The sequence below is a fragment of the Chelonia mydas genome, chromosome 1, assembly GCF_015237465.2.
Source record: "Chelonia mydas isolate rCheMyd1 chromosome 1, rCheMyd1.pri.v2, whole genome shotgun sequence".
Lineage (NCBI taxonomy): Eukaryota > Metazoa > Chordata > Testudines > Cheloniidae > Chelonia > Chelonia mydas.
In genome coordinates this window covers 148,050,065-148,067,779 of record NC_057849.1, presented here as the reverse complement: position 1 = coordinate 148,067,779, position 17,715 = coordinate 148,050,065, and the positions used below count along the sequence as shown (strand labels likewise).

At 41.7% G+C, this 17,715-nt stretch overlaps 1 protein-coding gene across 1 annotated transcript in view; it reads left to right on the top strand.

Annotated features, from left to right (window-relative positions):
* Positions 1-17,715, top strand: part of CFAP47 (cilia and flagella associated protein 47) — a 642,446-nt gene that overhangs the window by 363,366 nt on the left and 261,365 nt on the right. The gene's annotated exons all lie outside the window — the stretch shown is intronic.

The following is a 17,715-nucleotide window of genomic DNA, read 5'->3' as shown; positions in this document are numbered from 1 at the left end:
CCTGTCTGTCTGTTTTATCACAATGGACCCTCCAGTACCAGTGAAAGAATGGCACTGCTGTTGGGTACCCTAACAGATGTGTCATGGTAATCCAATTATGTGCAATCAGAAGTTTAACAAGGGACTCCCTTAAACAATTTGTTTTAGCAGAAAGTATGTGAGACATTCCTTGGGTATAAATTCCATGCCCTTTCCCCAACCCCTGAAATCCCAAACCCTATCAATTTCATGTTCTTCAACCATTGTGCCCAAAAATCCATCTGCTCAATACTCTCCCCTTGTATTCTTCCCCATCCATTAGTCCTTCCTAACTCATTCAAGCCGTAGTACCCTCAGATTCCCCATCACTTAATGGAACTTCTCTAGTAGGCTCTTTATCACACAGCTGTTCTTCACAACAGTAGTGATGGTGGAAGATGGGTGTTCTGCAGTCTCTGCTGGCAGCTGTTGTGGCAGGTAGTTTCTCCTGTGTCCTCTGGCTGTGGAGTGGTTGGCAAAGTAGGGAGTGAATCAGTTTTGTGCATGAACTGCATGGATTGTTCGGGCAACGAGGGTCCAATTTGATTCCTGAGATACATTAGTCTGTCTGGATGCTGGTTTCTCCTAGCTGAGGTAGGGGTAGGTAATCAGGTCTCCCCAAGAGGGGGAAGTATGGAAGGACAGAGGGATATTGCTCCAAACTCTCCTCCCATATTTAGATCTTTAAACTCTGGGCTGCAGCTGGACAGGTGGGCATCAGCCGGGAAAGAGGTGATCCTCAGCTTTGATCACATTTCTGTCTTTATAAGAAAATTCCAGGATTGTCACTCTGAAGCCTAGAATGTCTGTTGAGTCATTGTGAAGCGATTGAGACTGCTACAAGCAGAGTTAAGTTCTCAATCACAGGGATTTGCTGTCTGTTACCATCCAATTTTTAAGTTCCCATTCATTTTTTATTTTGAATTACACTGGTGCTTTTAGCTACTGCAAGGTGTGTATGTATGCCATAGCCAAGAGTCCTAGATCATTGTGATAACAGAGGTAACTCAGCCAATCACTGCGTGCAACAGTTTTATTGGTTTTATGTGGGAGGTTGCACAGATGGTGGATAACTTGTCTCAGCTGCCACAGTTCTTCAGAACTACCCAGATAACACAATCAGTGCCCACAATAACCCCAAACACCCAGCCGCCCATTCACCGCCCGCATAAATCAACACAATCTAGTATTGTCACCATAGGCGCCGACTCCATGGGTGCTCCGGGGCATCAGTCAACTGTTTACGGGGCCTGCGGGCCCCATCAGCTGTTCAGCGGGGCTGTCAGGGGGCCGATCAGCAGTGTTTTGCAGAGCTGGGAGCCCCCGCTGATCAGCTGTTTCCAGCTCTAAGCTGCTGTACTGATCAGTGTGGCCAAAACAGCTCTTCCCAGCAGGGCTGTTTAGCTTTTTTTTGGCCACCAGCCAATCAGTGATGGGGACTCTGCTCCTGGGGCAGGGGCTGAGTGATACCACTGCCCCGCCTCCTTCTCCTACCTGCTTCTTGTGGGCAGCAGGCTTCTTTCTGTGGCTCTGCAGCTGAGCAGCTCCCAGCCTCCCTTCAACCTCTTAGCCAACTAAAGGCAGTAGCAGCAGCAGCAGCAGCAGCTGCTGATAAGTGTATTTCAAAGGGGTTCTTGGGGTGAGGGTGGCTGGGGGGAGAACTGAAACCCCTTCCCAGGTGGCTGTGCTGAGAGCCAGCACCTGGCTGCTGGCGGGGTGGCCATCTGCATGGGGGGGGGGGCACTGGCTGCTGCCCAGCTCTCTGCATCTGGCAGGGGGCTCAGTCAGAGGCATCTCCAAAAACATCCCCTGGACCCCTGTAGCACAGAGAGACTGAGAGTACCAGCCCCCGCTGGGCAGCTGGAAGAAGATGGGCATGGGGGAGGGGGGAGGAAGTCTCCTGGGCTGCTGCAGGGTGCGGTGCCCCCTGCTTGCCCTCCCTGCCCAGGCAGAGACGCCTGCGTCTCGGGGACAGTGGCCATGTCCATGCAGTGCGCTTGGTCCCCCTCCCTGGCATCTGGGTGACTGCCTCTTATGGGGGTAGGGGGGCGGAAGGGAAGAAGCAGTGGGGAAGGGATGGGGCAGGGGAGAGGGAAACTCAGGCTATCAGGGGAAACCTTCCTAGCAGTGCAATCTCTGCCTTGGGGTGTGGATGGAATAGTCTCCCAAGGGAAGGGCTAGTGTGTGACCCCTGGGGTAGAACCTGGACTGGAACTATCTCCTGTTTAGTCCATGTGCTCTGGCAAACGCAAGTCCAAGCATCATGTTGGGGGGAGGGGGGCATTGCTGAGTCCTAGAGTTGAATAATTCTCTGGTCATTGAATTGCTAATTGTCATTCAGTTGCTGCACAATGGCTGGTGATGGTTGTGTAACACCACTCAGCCATTTGGTCAAGTGCCTTGTTGTTTCTGGGGAGTTGCCTTCTGGGTTACTCCCAGATTTGCAGTATATTTCATTAACACCATACAGCACAATCTCATAATTTTATACACTTTATTGATGTACATATTTTAACAGAACAGTGGGTTTCAGCAAATCATAACCTTTCCCATGATACCTTACATGGCATGCTTTATATGAAATATAAAGAATATATACAAATGATGAATATGGGGCTTAAAGAGCAAAGCACGTCACTCCCCCGAGGTGTAGAGCAGTGGCTCTCAAACTTTTTTACTGGTGACCCTTTTCACATAGCAAGCCTCTGACTGCAACACTCCCCCCTATAAATTAAAAACAGTTTTTATATATTTAACACCATTATAAATCCTGGAGGCAAAGCGGGGCTTGGGGTGGAGATTGACAGCTTGCAACCCCCCATGTAATAACCTTGTGACTCCCTGAGGGGTCCTGACCCCCAGTTTGAGAACTCCTGGTATAGAGTGTCACAGCTAGAAACCCCAAGGCTTGGGACTTTTAAAAGGAGACTGGACAAAACTTGCTGTAAGGATCAGCCCTGCATTGGCAGGGAGATGGACTGAGCCAGGATGATCACAGAGGGCTTTTTCCCCTGTAACTTGTATAATTCTGTCCCACTCTCCTGGGAGTACAGATTCTGGTACTAAAGACCTGGTGCCTGGATCCCATATTGCCTTGCACTGGGATTAGGAATTAGTGCCCTGACATGCAACTCCTCCTATTGGGCCAGTGTAGATCCTGCTGTTAGTACAGCTATTTGCAGGTGCCCTTGTGTTTAGCTGAACCCTTGGACTCAGTCCCTGAGTGTATCCCCACTAAACTGAGAGCTAGACTGACACTACTATCCTGCTGTGTGGATCCCATTGTGCTTGTGTGGTAAATTTTTGGCATGCACACTTGGCTATATTTATCTCATTGTGCTGGTAGTGCTACTTCCTTGGTGTAATGATGACGTTATGCTAAGATGAATCCTGAAAATAGTGCCCTGGTGTGATGGTCACTCTGTGCTGTTCAAGTGAATCCTGCATTTTTGTATGCTGTATGTTGTTGTAGCCCTGTTGTTCCCAGGAAATTAGAGAGAGAAGGTGAGTCAGGTAATATCTTTTATTGGAGCAACTTTTGTTGGTGAGAGAGAGACAAGCTTTGGAACTTTCAGAGTTCTTTTTCCTGAAGAAGAGGTCAATGAAAGCTCAAAAGCTTGTCTCTCTCACCAACAGAAGCTGGTCCAATAAAAGATATTCTCTCACCCACCTTTTTTGTCTAATGTGAATAGCCTCCCTCCAAAACTGGCAGAGGTGCTCGGAGGAGGGGGCGGAGAGGAGCGAGCAGCGGGCAGGCGGGAGAAGGGGCGGAGTGGGGGTGGGGTCTAGGGAGGGGGCGGAGCAGTGGAGGGGCCTCGGGAGGGCACCCACCGGCAAAACCAAAAGTCAGCACCTATGATTGTCACTTGTCCACGTGTGACTCTGAAGACTAGAATGTCTGTGAGTCATTGTGAGGTGATGGAACTACCTGTGAGTATGACTGAGAATAACACCAGGTTCAGCCACTGGGCCCTGTGAGAGCCGGATGGAATGTTAGAGGCCAAAGGTTCTGTGGCGGTTGGAATGTGACAGTTGATCAGAGGAGGTGGAGTAACAGCTATGTGGGGTGACCGCGCTGCTTCCAGCCAGGGGGCAGCTCTGTGCACAGGCTTTGGGGACCATGTACAAACAGCAACATGGCTCACTACAGTGCACTGCACGGAAAGAAGAAACTCCATTTTCGGCTTTTTTACAGACATGACTTTACAAATTACCTTGCAGCTGCTAGTGCATAGATAAGTGTCTGTGTGGGATGGAGTCAGGGTCCCCTCCAGCTGCACAAGTGGAATCCAGCTGCTTGTTCCAATTGATTTGCACTAGTTTGGTTTTTTAAGGCTATCTCTGCCAGGGAAAGGGCGGGAGGCCTTTTTTAACAAAAGTTAAGTCACCTTCATGAGACCCAAAATCAGCTCTGTTAACAGTGGCCTTGCCTGAGTTTATCAGTGTGGCTATCCTGTTTCCTTCTCCTTTCTCCTCCCCATATTCAGCTAGTTCATGCAGCGTTCTCTCCTCAGCTGGGCATGCCGACATCAAAAAATGAGTTGGAATCTGCAGCAAGTGTTGATTTGGAAGTGTTATATGTAGCCATTAGTACTGAATACTCCAAATATTAAAAATCTAAATGGTGAGGGAAGGGAAGATCTAGAATATTAATAAACCTTGAATATTATCTGCATAAAATTGAACAATAAAATGGCATGTATAAACCACATAAAATGTGCTATTTTACTTGTTGCTTCAGAATCTCAAACTAAGTTGCAATAAAAGGACCTTTTCAAAAGAAGGGTGTCACACAAAACTGATACTTTTTCTAAAACAGAAAAACACAGTTTATAATACAAATATACACAGACATTTTACCTTCAGCTATCTTGAATTCTGGTGAAATGAACATAAATAATCCCAAAAGCCATTTGGAACAGCCAATTTATGGATGCATTTATATTTAATTTAGTATCCCTATGTGGGCATTAAACTATATACTGGAATCCACTTTTAATGTGAGAAAAAGGACTGCAGTTTTGAGTAAATGGAGCTTTGATGAATGATCATATAAATTGTAGACTTTTTTTAAAATTCCTAATGAACAATTGAAATGATTGATTTATTTCATGTTCTTTTTATTAAAATATACCTTAGCTCTAACCAGTAAATTAGTTAGATATTTAGCCCTTATTCACTATAAATTGAATTGTTTTCTTTTCCAAAAGAACAGTTAATGTGTTCTCTTATTTTATTAAATACCAAGTGAGATAAGTGGCTATAATCTATCTCTGATGTTTAAGGAAAAACTTGCTAAGAGAATGACAGCTGTTACGTGGTAATATTTCAGAAAAATTAGGATTGAATATTTGTAAATAACAATTTTACAATAAAGGTAACTGCAAGTATACTGTTACTTGAATGGTTTAGATATACCTGAAATTAAATAAAATAGCATTTTGGACAATTGGGGTTAGGATATTTGGTTTAACAGTGTTCATATAAATGCCATTCTATGCATTCATTTACCTGTCTGGCTTTAATAACTTTCAGATATCATGTTTTAAATAAGTCACTTATTTGAGGGTGACTCAGCTCTGTAAATAATTTAATTTCTTCATACTATTTTGGGGCCTGGCTCTCTACTGCTTTTCACCCTGGGTGGTCATCTGCACCTTTGCAAAGGGAGTGTAAAATGTTGCTACTGCTAAAAGTGAATGGAAAATTTGGATATTGTAGTCTTTTATATCTACTTTGTACTCAGTTTGTACAGGTAGGTAAAATGATGAATCAAGGTGCTGGGCACTTGGAAAATCAGGCCCCTTTTCCCTCTCATTTAAAAAAAATCCTTAATTATATATTACTCTGGACTGTCAAAAGTCTTCCACAGGGATATCATGATAACTGTGTTAGAATAGTCTTTCAATTTTTGTTTAACTCTGGTATTTCATAGTTCTTATTTTATGAACAATCATGAGGATATTGAACATAAATTTTGTGGGCAAGGAAAAAAACAGGGATACAGTATTTTTTGCAGATACTGTAAGACAGCACTGTTTCATTGATCTAATTGTAATGATTACACGCTAAATATTAGGGCAACATGAACAGCCTTGCTGTTTCTTAATTATAGGATAGATGGTCTTTCTAAAACAACTTATGTAAGTAAAGCATGTAGTTATGTTAATGAACGTGAAGGGCTAGTAACACTGTATGTAGTCAGGCTATAATAAAAGAAGCGTTCTTGAAGCTTTTCTACACAGCTCTACCATTGCACCATAGTCCCACACCCTGTTCATTTGTGGGCCTTTCTTGAGGAAAAAAACCCAATCTTACTAAACTACTTCAGATTGTATTTTGTGTAATGACCATGTGTGCTTCATGCAACAAAATAAGAATTCATCTTATTTTCATTTAAAACATAAGTTAGAATTTGAACACTGATACTGAAAAGTAAAAGGCAACTCCATGATTTAGTTGGGGATTGGTCCTGCTTTGAGCAGGGGGTTGGACTAGATGATCTCCTGAGGTCCCTTCCAACCCTGATATTCTATGATTAGCCCAAAGTACCATCAATTCCCATTTTACTGATTTTTGTCTACTAATGTTATATATGCCATCATGTGCCAGCAATGTCCCTCTGCCATGTGCATTGGCCAAACCGGACAGTTCCCTACGTAAAAGAATAAATGGACACAAATCGGACATCAGGAATGATAACACACAAAAGCCAGTGGGAGAACACTTCAATCTTCCTGGACATTCTGTAACAGATTTCAAAGTAGCTATACTTGACAAAAAAACTTCAGAAACAGACTTCAAAGAGAAACAGCAGAACTAAAATTCATTTTCAAATTTAACACCATTAATTTGGGCTTGAATAGGGACTGGGAGAGGCTGGCTCATTACAGAAGCAACTTTGCTTCTCCTGGAATTGACACTTCCTCATCTGTTGTTGGGAGTGGACTACATCCACCCTGATCAAATTGGCCCTGTCAACACTGATTCTCCACTTGTGAGGTAACTCCCTTCTCTTCATGTGTCAGTATATTTGTCTGCATCTATAACTTTCACTCCATGCATCTGAAGAAGTGAGGTTTTTATCTATGAAAGCTTATGCTCAAATAAATCTGTTAGTCTTTAAAGTGCCAGCGGACTCCTTGTTGTTTTTGTGGATACAGACTAACATGGCTACCCCCTGATAATTAATTAAATAAAATCACCTATTAAATGCTCTGGGTGCTCTTGACAATCTCCTAAAATAAAATTCATATATAAAAAGAATCTAGGAAAAGTGAATGTGGTATTATTTAAATGTGGGTCGACTGACTAACAGAGAGTGACTAAAATGAAAGTGACAATTTTCTGCTTCTAATCCCCAAATGACTGCATAGTTCAAAACGGGCCTTACCTACTAGGCTACCTATTATCCTCTCTCAAGGTTATGGCCTGGAATGTGAGAGAGACTTGAAAATCTGCAGTTTAGTTCTCCTTCCATTAATGGTTAAGACAACCGTGGACTGACGTATCAGATGATGCATCTTTTTCCCACAAGATGCAGAGTCATTGTCTTTGAGTAATTTCCTAACTTATTCTCCCTGTATGAAATGTTGCTACATAGATACCAAGCATTTCAGATTGATAGACCAAATATTTCAGAAATTATTATAATGACCCTTCCTGATATTAATAGTATTTTGGATATGTTTATTTTTATTGCACTCAGTCCTTTCTGGTTTTGAACAATATGCAAGCTTCAGCTGAGGAATTTGATAGAGACAGGATGGGACACCAAACTAAAAGAGGCTTTGTGGTGTAGCAATAGATGGAACTAGGAGTTGGGACGCTTGGGTTTTATACTCATTTCTGCTACATGCTTGCTTTGTGAGCCTGAACAAACATCTTAATGTGTACAATCCTTATTTTCCTTATATGTAAAATGGGTGTAATAATATCTACCTTTCTAAAACACTGGCATCTTTGTAAACTCTTTGGGGGCACAGGGACCATTCTTGTGTGTGTGTGTATACGAGTGCCTAGCACAGTGAGGCCCTGATCCTTGATTGGTGGCTTCTAGGTGCTACTTCAATATCAATAATTTAAGACATCTTTGGATAAAAATCCTCATATAGGGAAAAAATATTATTAGGCTGAAACTTTGGGTACAAGACAACTGATGTTTCTACCTGACAGTGATGAAAGCAACTGGCCCAAAGCATTCCCAGCTGGTGTACCTAACATGTACAGTTACAAATTTTAACTTTCTCATCAAGTTACTGTCCAAAGTAATAGCAAGAAATTATTCTTATCAAAATCTTATATAACTGAATTTTGTTCTAAACTAACACTATAATTCTGTTCACATCCTGTTTGCTCTTGGATACAAGAAAACAAGATTTTTTTTAAATGCTAACTGAAGCTGTGAAAGTCCAGCAGAGAGTAAGATACTAAGTGAATCAAGTGCTTTAAAAACTTTATTCTGAATGCGTGTCATGATTGTAGTAGCTGAGTCAGTGGGGCATCTGAGCAGCACAAACAATTTACTGAATAAAGCAAAAAAAAATAAGTGTGTAAGTGATGGCTGCGGTATGTTTATGGTTGTCAAGGTTTCTGATAAAGGAGATAATTTGGTTGTGAGCATTGTTTGGAAATTAGGCCTCTGAAGGAGTGAATAGCTGAAAGAGACAGACGTGCTTACAACGATAAATGAGTAGGAGTGGTTCATTGATGATAGATGGCTGATATTTGAATCTGTAGGAGATATAGCAGAAGTTGATGAGCATATTAGTGAGTTCAATCGTAATTGTATTGGGGCATGTAAACGTGTGGCTTCTGGGCAGCCCTGAAAGTGGTCCCTTGCCTCAGTTTCCCTTTTGATTCATCAATAAACTCAGAACAGCCTTTCAAGCATATACATTGCCTTTTTTGCAGGGTTAATTTATTACCAAAGGCCTCACTATCATAAACCAGAATCCCCCCAGCACAATCCAAACAGTACATTTGTCTCAACAGTCCAACACCAAGTACGGCTCTGGTGTCTCTCGCTACGTGTCTGCTCAGCTCTCAGATACGGCTCTGGTGTCTCTCACCATGCTTTAGTTCAGCCCGTCTAGCTGGGGTGCTACTCTGCCCAGTTTCATTCACAGGAATGGTTCCAGCTCTTGCCTAGAGACTGCCTTCTGCTTTCACCAGTCTGACCTGGCTCCCACTGTTCAAACAAGGAATTTTCACTACTCCTGTCTTCTGGGGTACCCCATTCCTGAAGCTCTCAGCTGAGCTCTGCTCTTCCTCTGAGCTCTCTTTACTCTCAGGTGTCTGGGTTCTCTTCCTTTCTAAACTCTGGGCCCTAACCTCTCACTCTAAGCCCTCTCTCAGGATGCTGGACTCTGGGTTCTGAACTCCCCTCTCAGACTTCTGAATTCTCCTTTATATCTCATGGGCAGCCCCAGCTTCCTCATTACACCAAATTGGGGTGCACCTGAACTGGAACGGGACAGCTGAGCTCAGTTTTATTTAAGGGGTCAGCTACACTGTTACAGGGTGTTATAGATGAGGCTGATGGAAGATTGAGGAAATACCAATTTCAGATGGCATGTGGCCTCTGAAGCCAGTGGCAAATACTAAGTGGTTTATCTGGATACTCAGGTGAATGAAAGACAGACACAGGAATGGAGCTAAGCAGTAGGACACAACTTTATTAATTTAGTGCTGCCACTCCATTTTATCTGCTCACCCTCTCTCACATACTAGCATTTAATTGGGTTCTGTGCAGGGATACAGGACTTACACCATGTAACCAATAACTCAGGGTGAGCCCTCTTCAGCCAGGCCTCTAGGACTCAGCATACTTCTGAACTTCTTCCCTTATCCTCTCTGAGAGGTGTGGAGTGTACCATAGTGGACCTCAGACTGAAAGACTTAAGTTTTCCCTTTCTCCTTACAGTTAATCAGTCTACCAGCCACACCCTAGGTCTCATTTATTTCTGGGAGCTGGCTCTTTAGCCTTTATTCATACTGGACACCGGCCATTAAACATTCCTATACTGCCTCCTAACTGTAAAATTCCTGTTTTCACGGTTTTAACCTAAATTGTACATACACGATGCTGCACAGTATGTAAAAAATCATCTGGATCCCTGCCAATTTGGCTCAATGGGAAAAAAATCCTTCCTAATACCAAAACAGGCAATTGATCAGACCCCTGGCATCCTGAAAAAACAGGTCAATATACCTCAAATACAGAGAGGGAGAGCAGGACATCAGTAATGGCAAGATTGGCCCCCAGACATCGGCAAAGACTTTAATTTGAGGGGTATTGTGAGAGCCAATCAGGTCCTCTCCAGCTATCCAAGCTACGCTCCTATGTGCACTCTGAAGCACAAATTGGGGCACAGTTCTAGCATGTCTGAGTGTGAGCTTTTCCTGTTCATCTCTCCTCCCAGGAGCTGGCCATTTTTCTTCGGGTCCAACCAGATTCCCATCCTTACCCCTCAAGACAGGGAGGCGCATTTGTGAAGGACTCTGATGTAACTATGTAGTATTAAAAAGGGTTGCAATAGGCTAAAGGCAAAAAGGGAGCATGTGATATGAGAAAAACGAAAGGGAGTACATGATTCGCTGAATGGGTTTATGAACAGTCCATTTTGGCAAGAATATGAAGCCAGTAGAGTTTTTATTTTTACCTCTGTGGTACAAAAGATTTGGATACTAAGATGAAGAAGGTTCATTACCTGGTGCAAAGATATAGAAGATGAACCAATATTTATATAAAATACAAAAAAAAAAAGAATTTATTCAACTTTGAGGTTATACAGTTGAAACCACAAATCAATAAGGAAATCTAAAAAGATTCAGTTAGTAATCAGAGTGGTAGCCGTGTTAGTCTGTATCAGCAAAAACAATGAGGAGTCCTTGTGGCCCCTTAGAGCCTGCCCATGGTTCACATCCATTGGGTTTTATAGTATGTATTTTACAACATAAATAGTACTAAATGAAACTGCACCTTTAATCAGAAAACAAGAATAGAAACTACTACACTCCTTTTAGAACCTTTACTTTTGCATGTTTTACAGTTTGTTTTCCATTTTAACTGTGCAATTCTTTTGTATTTAATTTCCTATTTTGTTTTGTTTTAATGGGTAGAAAAAGCTCAAATTATTTGACTTGCAGAACTTAAAAAAAAAAACAGTCACCTTGTAAGTTCCTTGATTCACATCTAGAAGAAGTAAGAGACAACAAGAGTCCTTTGGGGAAAATGTGGGAAAGAGGATCAAGAAAAGGCAGACAAAGAAGAAAATTGAAAATGAAATGTTATGTGGATTTTAACATTCCAGGAGTATATTTTATGTAACAAATTAGATGTATGTATGCCCAAGGAGAAGTGTGATTATAATTGAATTAGCAGGAAGTTGGTTAAACCAGAGCATTAAAGGGACAATTACATTGTAGAGGGAGGGAGAATAAAGAAGAATATCAGAGACATGAGTGTGGTGGTTTGTTTTTGTTTTGTAAGTCAAGCAACTGGTAAGAACATACAGAAGAAACAGAAAATGCAACAGAAAGAAGAAAGAACAATTAGAGGAGCATAAATAGAAATGACAAATTGTAGAATATCTTGCATAACAATAAAGGGATTTACAAAGATAAGGAAGCTACAGGATTCAATAGATAAAATAAACCAATGACTACTTCGAAATGCCTGTGAAGAGCTTCTATTTAGAGATAATGAAATTTCAGGGTGATTCTTATTTTGCCACCCTTTCTACAGAGACATCACATGGTAATCTCCAAGTTGAAGATTACTCAGTTTACCAGTAGTAAAGGAGCAACATTATGTAATGTACAAATAACACAGTTGTTTATAAGAATTGTTCATAAGATGCACAATTATTTATAAGATGCCCTTAAAGAAAGTAACGGCCCAGGTTCCGGTACTTCTGTAAATTTTAATGAAAATGAATGAGCTTTTCACTGATGTTTTAAATGGTTCTTTAGATTCAGGAGAAATTCATAAACTTTGAACAGGAGAAAATATATTTCAATTATTTTAAGAGAGTCAGAAGAAAAATCAGAAAACTATAGATAAATTATTTTAATATAAATTGTGGGGAAAGTTATTGAACCTGTCTTAATTGATATGACCTACAAGTCCCTGAAAAAGGATAATTCAATTAAGCACAGATTCAAGCAGGGAAGACTTTAAAGGTAAACTGATGTGTTTTTAAAGGTGCATATGTATGTATATACACATGTATAATATATATATATATATATGCACATTTTATTATATATTACTATCTACATATTTATAAAGAAACAAACCCCTGCCTAAATTTCTAAATCATCAAGAGCCATGTTGTCCATGGACCTAGCACAGGTAACAATGGGAAGGAACCAAAGTGGTTCCTTTTTCCTTGTGTAAGGAGAGGATGCTAATTGTACTTGTCATAAAAATAAAAGGAAGGGTAACCACCTGTCTGTATACAGTACTATAAAATCCCTCCTGGCCAGAGACACAAAAACCTCTTACCTGTAAAGCGTTAAGAAGCTCAAGTAACCTGACTGGCACCTGACCCAAAGGACCAATAAGGGGACAAGATACTTTCAAATCTGGGGTGGGGGGGAGAAAGGCTTTGTCTGTTCCGTGTGGCTTTTGCCGGAGACAGAACAAGAAAGCAAGCACTCCAACTCCTTAGTAAGTATTTAACAAGGAAATGTGTTAGATTATTTTTTCTTTTGACTTGTGATTTTCTCTGTGCTGAGAGGAAGGTATATGCCTGTTTTTTCTTTTTGTAACTTTAAGGTTTTGCCTACAGGGAAATTCTCTGTGTTTTGAATCTAATTGCCCTCTGAGATTATCTCCCATTCTAATTTCACAGAGGTGCTTCTTTTACCATTTTTCTTTCTAATAAAGTTCTGTTTTGTTTTTTTTTAAAAAAAGGAGTACTAGTGGCACCTTAGAGACTAACCAATTTATTTGAGCATAAGCTTTCGTGAGCTACAGCTCACTTCATCGGAAGTGAGCTGTAGTTCACAAAAGCTTATGCTCAAATAAATTGGTTAGTCTCTAAGATGCCACTCGTATTCCTTTTCTTTTTGCGAATACAGACTAACATGGCTGCTACTCTGAAACCTGGTTTTTTTAAGAATCTGATTGGTTTTTTTAGTGTCCTAAAAAAATCAAGGCTTGTCTATGCTCATCTTGTTTATTCTCAAGCTTCCCCAGGAAAGGGGTGTGTAGGGGTTGGGGGGATATTTTGGGGGAATAGGACTCCAAGTGGTCCTTTCCCTAATTCTTTGTTAAATCACTTGGTGGTGGCAGCATTTACCTAATCCAAGGTACAAGGGAGAATTTGTGCCTTGGAGAAGTTTTAACCTAAGCTGGTAGAAATAAGCTTAGGGAGTCTTTCATGTGGGTCCCCACATCTGTACCCTAAAGTTCAGAGTGGGGAGGGAACCTGACAGTCCTGCACAACGGTTGCACAGTTCTAGTGCCCCTTGGGAGTAAAAGTTACTCTGAAAGTAATGGGGCAGGAAAAGAATGTAGGGCTACCCATAAACCCCTCCTCATTGGCCAAGAATGCCAGAGGACTAGGCTGCACCATCCTAAATGATAGTGCAGTGTGCATACTTGCCTTGTGCACTGTGGGACTTGGGAAGGAATTGTGTCTATTGAAGTATATTCTTGAAAATAATCAATAATAGAGTATTGGAAATCATACATAGTTCCTTAACAAAAAAATTATTTAAATGTGTAAGCCTCAGTTTTCAAAACCTGGTGTCTAAAGTTAGGCTCCTAAATCCATTGTTTAGAAATCTAAATAAAGTAGCCTTACTTTTCAAGGTGCTGAATATCTGCTCGTCCTATGGCTTCAGTGGGACAGCGCCAGGTACACTGAATACATAAATAATGTTTGCAATGTCCAATTCAATATTTGCACAATACAAGAGGAAAAGTTAGCCTTCAGTTTCTTTGCATTTGTCACTTTGTCGCACAACCTAAACATTATTTAAATAATGTGTATGTTGATAGAGTAAAAAGGTAAAACATCTCAGAGGAAAAACACATAATTCATATTTTCATGGCTTTCAAACTTTTATTCTCAGTGGCTTTTCAAATTTTAATAACTACTGATCACCTGAATTATGTTGCTTGCTTTTCTATCTGTCCTTATTGTAAATAGTATCACATTCTTACAGTGATCTGACCAGGATTATATTAACACAAATGATATACAGAAGAATAATGGTAAGACCAATCAATGGCTCTAGTGCCAAAAGCAAGATAACCCTAGGCTTGTTGTTTTCTTCAGAAAATATAAATAAAGCTTATTGACTAGAAAGAAGATGCTAACAATTGGGAAGAAAAAATGGATCCAAGCAGCTAATGCTTTTACTATTGAAACAATAATCTTTGCTGAATTTGGAAAGTCTTCCACCGGAGTGTTTGACAAGCTGGGTACAGTCAGCACTGAAATAATTAACAGAGCTGGAAAAAGTACCATCGAGCCTTTCTGACTGGAATAATGATTTAGCTCAAAACTCAATTATATTATCATTTTACTATTTAATGTATTAAGTATTTATACAGTGTCATAATTCTGCAGGACCTTTTACAGAGATTTTAAAAGAGGCTCTGCCGCCCCCTTCAAAATCTTAGTCTACATCAAACAAACATAAAAAACCAGATAGAGGAAAGGATGAGGGGTAAAAATAATTCAAGCTCAAGGGTAAAAATCGTGGCCCCATTGAAGTCAACATCAAAACTCCCATTGATTTAAATGCAGCCAGGATTTGACCCAATGTGAGCTACTTATATTCCTCTTATAAGTCTTAATATTTTTTGATATTTTTAAAGTCGAGAATGAGGTGCTACAGTATCGAAGCATTCAAAATTATGAGTCAGGCCTCCAAAATATAATGAGATTGGCTTAAAATCATGACATGTTAAAATAATAAATTGGGGATCTTTTTTATTTGCCTTTGAGTTCACATTGTCAAGCTTTTTATCTTCAGCTTTGAGGGCAAAAAGCTTTTGTTTTTTTAACGTGGAACCTCAGATTCTGACATAATTGTTGTTTCAGTTTTCACCGAAAAGGTTAGTAATGATTGGACGTCTAACATAGTGAATGCCAGTGAAAATGAGGTTGGATCAGATGCTAAAATAGGGAAAGAACAAGTTAAAAATTACATAGACAAGTTAGATGCCTTCAAGTTACCAGAGCCTGATGAAATACATCCTACAATACTCAAGGAGCTGACTGAGGAGATATTTGATCCATTAGCGATTATCTTGAAAAGTCATGGAAGATGGGAGAGATTCCAGAGGTCTGGAAAAGGGCAAATATAGTGCCCATCTATAAAAAGGTTAAATAAGGACAACCCAGAGAATTACAGACCAGACAGCTTAACTTCAGTACCCGGAAAGATAACGGAGCAAATAATTAAGAAATCAATTTGCAAATCAGTTAGTATTCTTTGAGTGGGTCAACAGCAGTGGTGCAAGTAAGACTGTATGGGCAGGTATGCCATACCATATATCGGTATCCGCTGACAGGGCCGGCTCTAGGCACCAGCAAACCAAGCACATGCTTGGGGAGGCACTTTTCAAGGGGCGCCATTCCGCCCCCCCCCCCCCCCCCTTTTTTTTTGCTTCAGCGACACTCCGGCCCTTTTTTTGCTTCGGTGGCATTCCGCTTGGGGTGGCAAAAAACCTAGAGCCGGCCCTGTCCGCTGAACCGCAGGGCTCCCCCGGGAACCGCAGTGGCGAAAGGAGCAGAATGTGGGGCCGCCACTTCTAGGGGCCAGTGCCCCGCGCCGGCAGCTCTTCTAGCATGACTGTACTGCCCCCAGCTCCACCCCACTGCTGTCCTCCAGCGGGGCTGTACAGACCCCAGGCAGGAGATGCAGCTGCGTGGAAGGGCTGGGGGCGGGGCTGGAGGCAGTACAGCCGCGCCAGAGGAGCTGCCGGGGCAGAGCGTTGGCCCATGGGAGTGGTACCCTACGTTCTGCTCCTTTTGCCGCTGAGGTCCCCGTGAGAGCGGATACCAATTTCTATCCATGGATATCCGCATCCATGGGTATAAATTTGTATCTGCACAGGGCTCTAGTCACAGAACAAACATTTTTTGTGAGCGGGGGTGGGGTCGAGGGGTTGGTACCGTACCGGTAAGAGTTAAAATCTACTTGCACCACTGGTCAACAGACAGATGGACAAGGACTATTCAGTTGATATAGTGCATTTAGACTTTCAGAAAGCCTTTGACAAGGTCCCTCGCCAAAGGCTTTAAGCAAAGTAGGCAGTCATGGGATAAGAGGGAAGGTCCTCCCGTGGATCAGTAACTGGTTAAAAGATAGGAAACAAGGGGCAGAAATAAATGGTCAGTTTTTACGGTGCAGAGAGGTAAATAGCGGGGTCCCCCAAGGACCTGTACTGGTACCAGTGCTGTTAAATATATGCAATAAATAATCTGGAAAAAGGAGTTAATAGTGTCAAAATTTGCAGAGGGTACAAAATCACTCAAGATAGTTAAGTCCAAAGCTGACTGTGAAGAGTTACAAAATATCACACAAAGCTGGGAGACTGTGCAACAAAATGGCAGCTGAAATTCAATGTTGATCAACCTAAGGTAGTGTACATTGGAAAACATAATCCCAAATATACATATAAGTGATGAGGTCTAAATTAGCAGTTACCACTCAAGAAAGAGATCTTGAAGTCATTGTGGATAGTTCTGTGAAAACATCCGGTCAATGCACAGCAGCAGTCAAAAAAAAGCTAACAATGTTAGGAACCATTAGGAAATGGATAGATAAGAAGATAGAAAATATCATAATGCCACCATATAAATACATGGTATGCCCACCTCATTGTTCTGGTTCTGGGGGCTGATTTGGCCCCAGTCTGCTGGTCTGGCGGCCCTAGTTACTGCTCCAGCAGCCCCCGGGGCTGCTCCAGCAGCCCGGGAGCTGACCTGGCCCTGGCCACTGCGCCAGCAGCGGCAGCTGCTCCTCCAGTGACTCCGGGCCACTGCTCCAGCCCTGAGGGCTGACCGCCGGCTGCTGCTCTGGCCTGGAGCTGCTGCTCCTGGGCAGGGGCTGACAGCTACTTCAGCTCCACCCGCTGCCACAGGCTGAAGCCAAAGTCATGGATGTCCACTGGCGTCACGGAGTCTGTGACCTCCATGACAGAATTGGATCCTTACTTATGAAATGGTGATTGGATTGGAGAGGGAAGAGTCAGGGAGCCTAGAGAGAAAATTTACAAAAGTTAAGGTAAGAGAAACCATGGCATGTGGCACCCCACTTTATGCAGTCTGTCTACCATATCTAGGTATTTCTAACATTCTAACCACCAAGGTGTCTCGGTGCCTATGATTACATTGGCAATCTGGCTTCCAGCAAACATGCCATGGAAAGCAAGGGGCAGATTTTAGAAAAGTTAGAGGGAAGATCAAGGAGTTTTGGAAAATTCAAATAAAAGTTTGTATTTCCAAATCCATTATGAACACTAGACTTAATTTTTCAGTGACTCTTGGCTGTGAGCAGACTTTGCAGTATGGTCTCTGTGAGCTTGTACTTTTGTAAAAATAATTATGGTCTGCAAAGTTAATATCTATCTAAAGTAATCTTTTGCTATTTCAGTTCTTATTCAATTAATTGCCTTTCCACCTAAGTTATAGACGTATAACATCAAAAACATACTACTGGTTATTT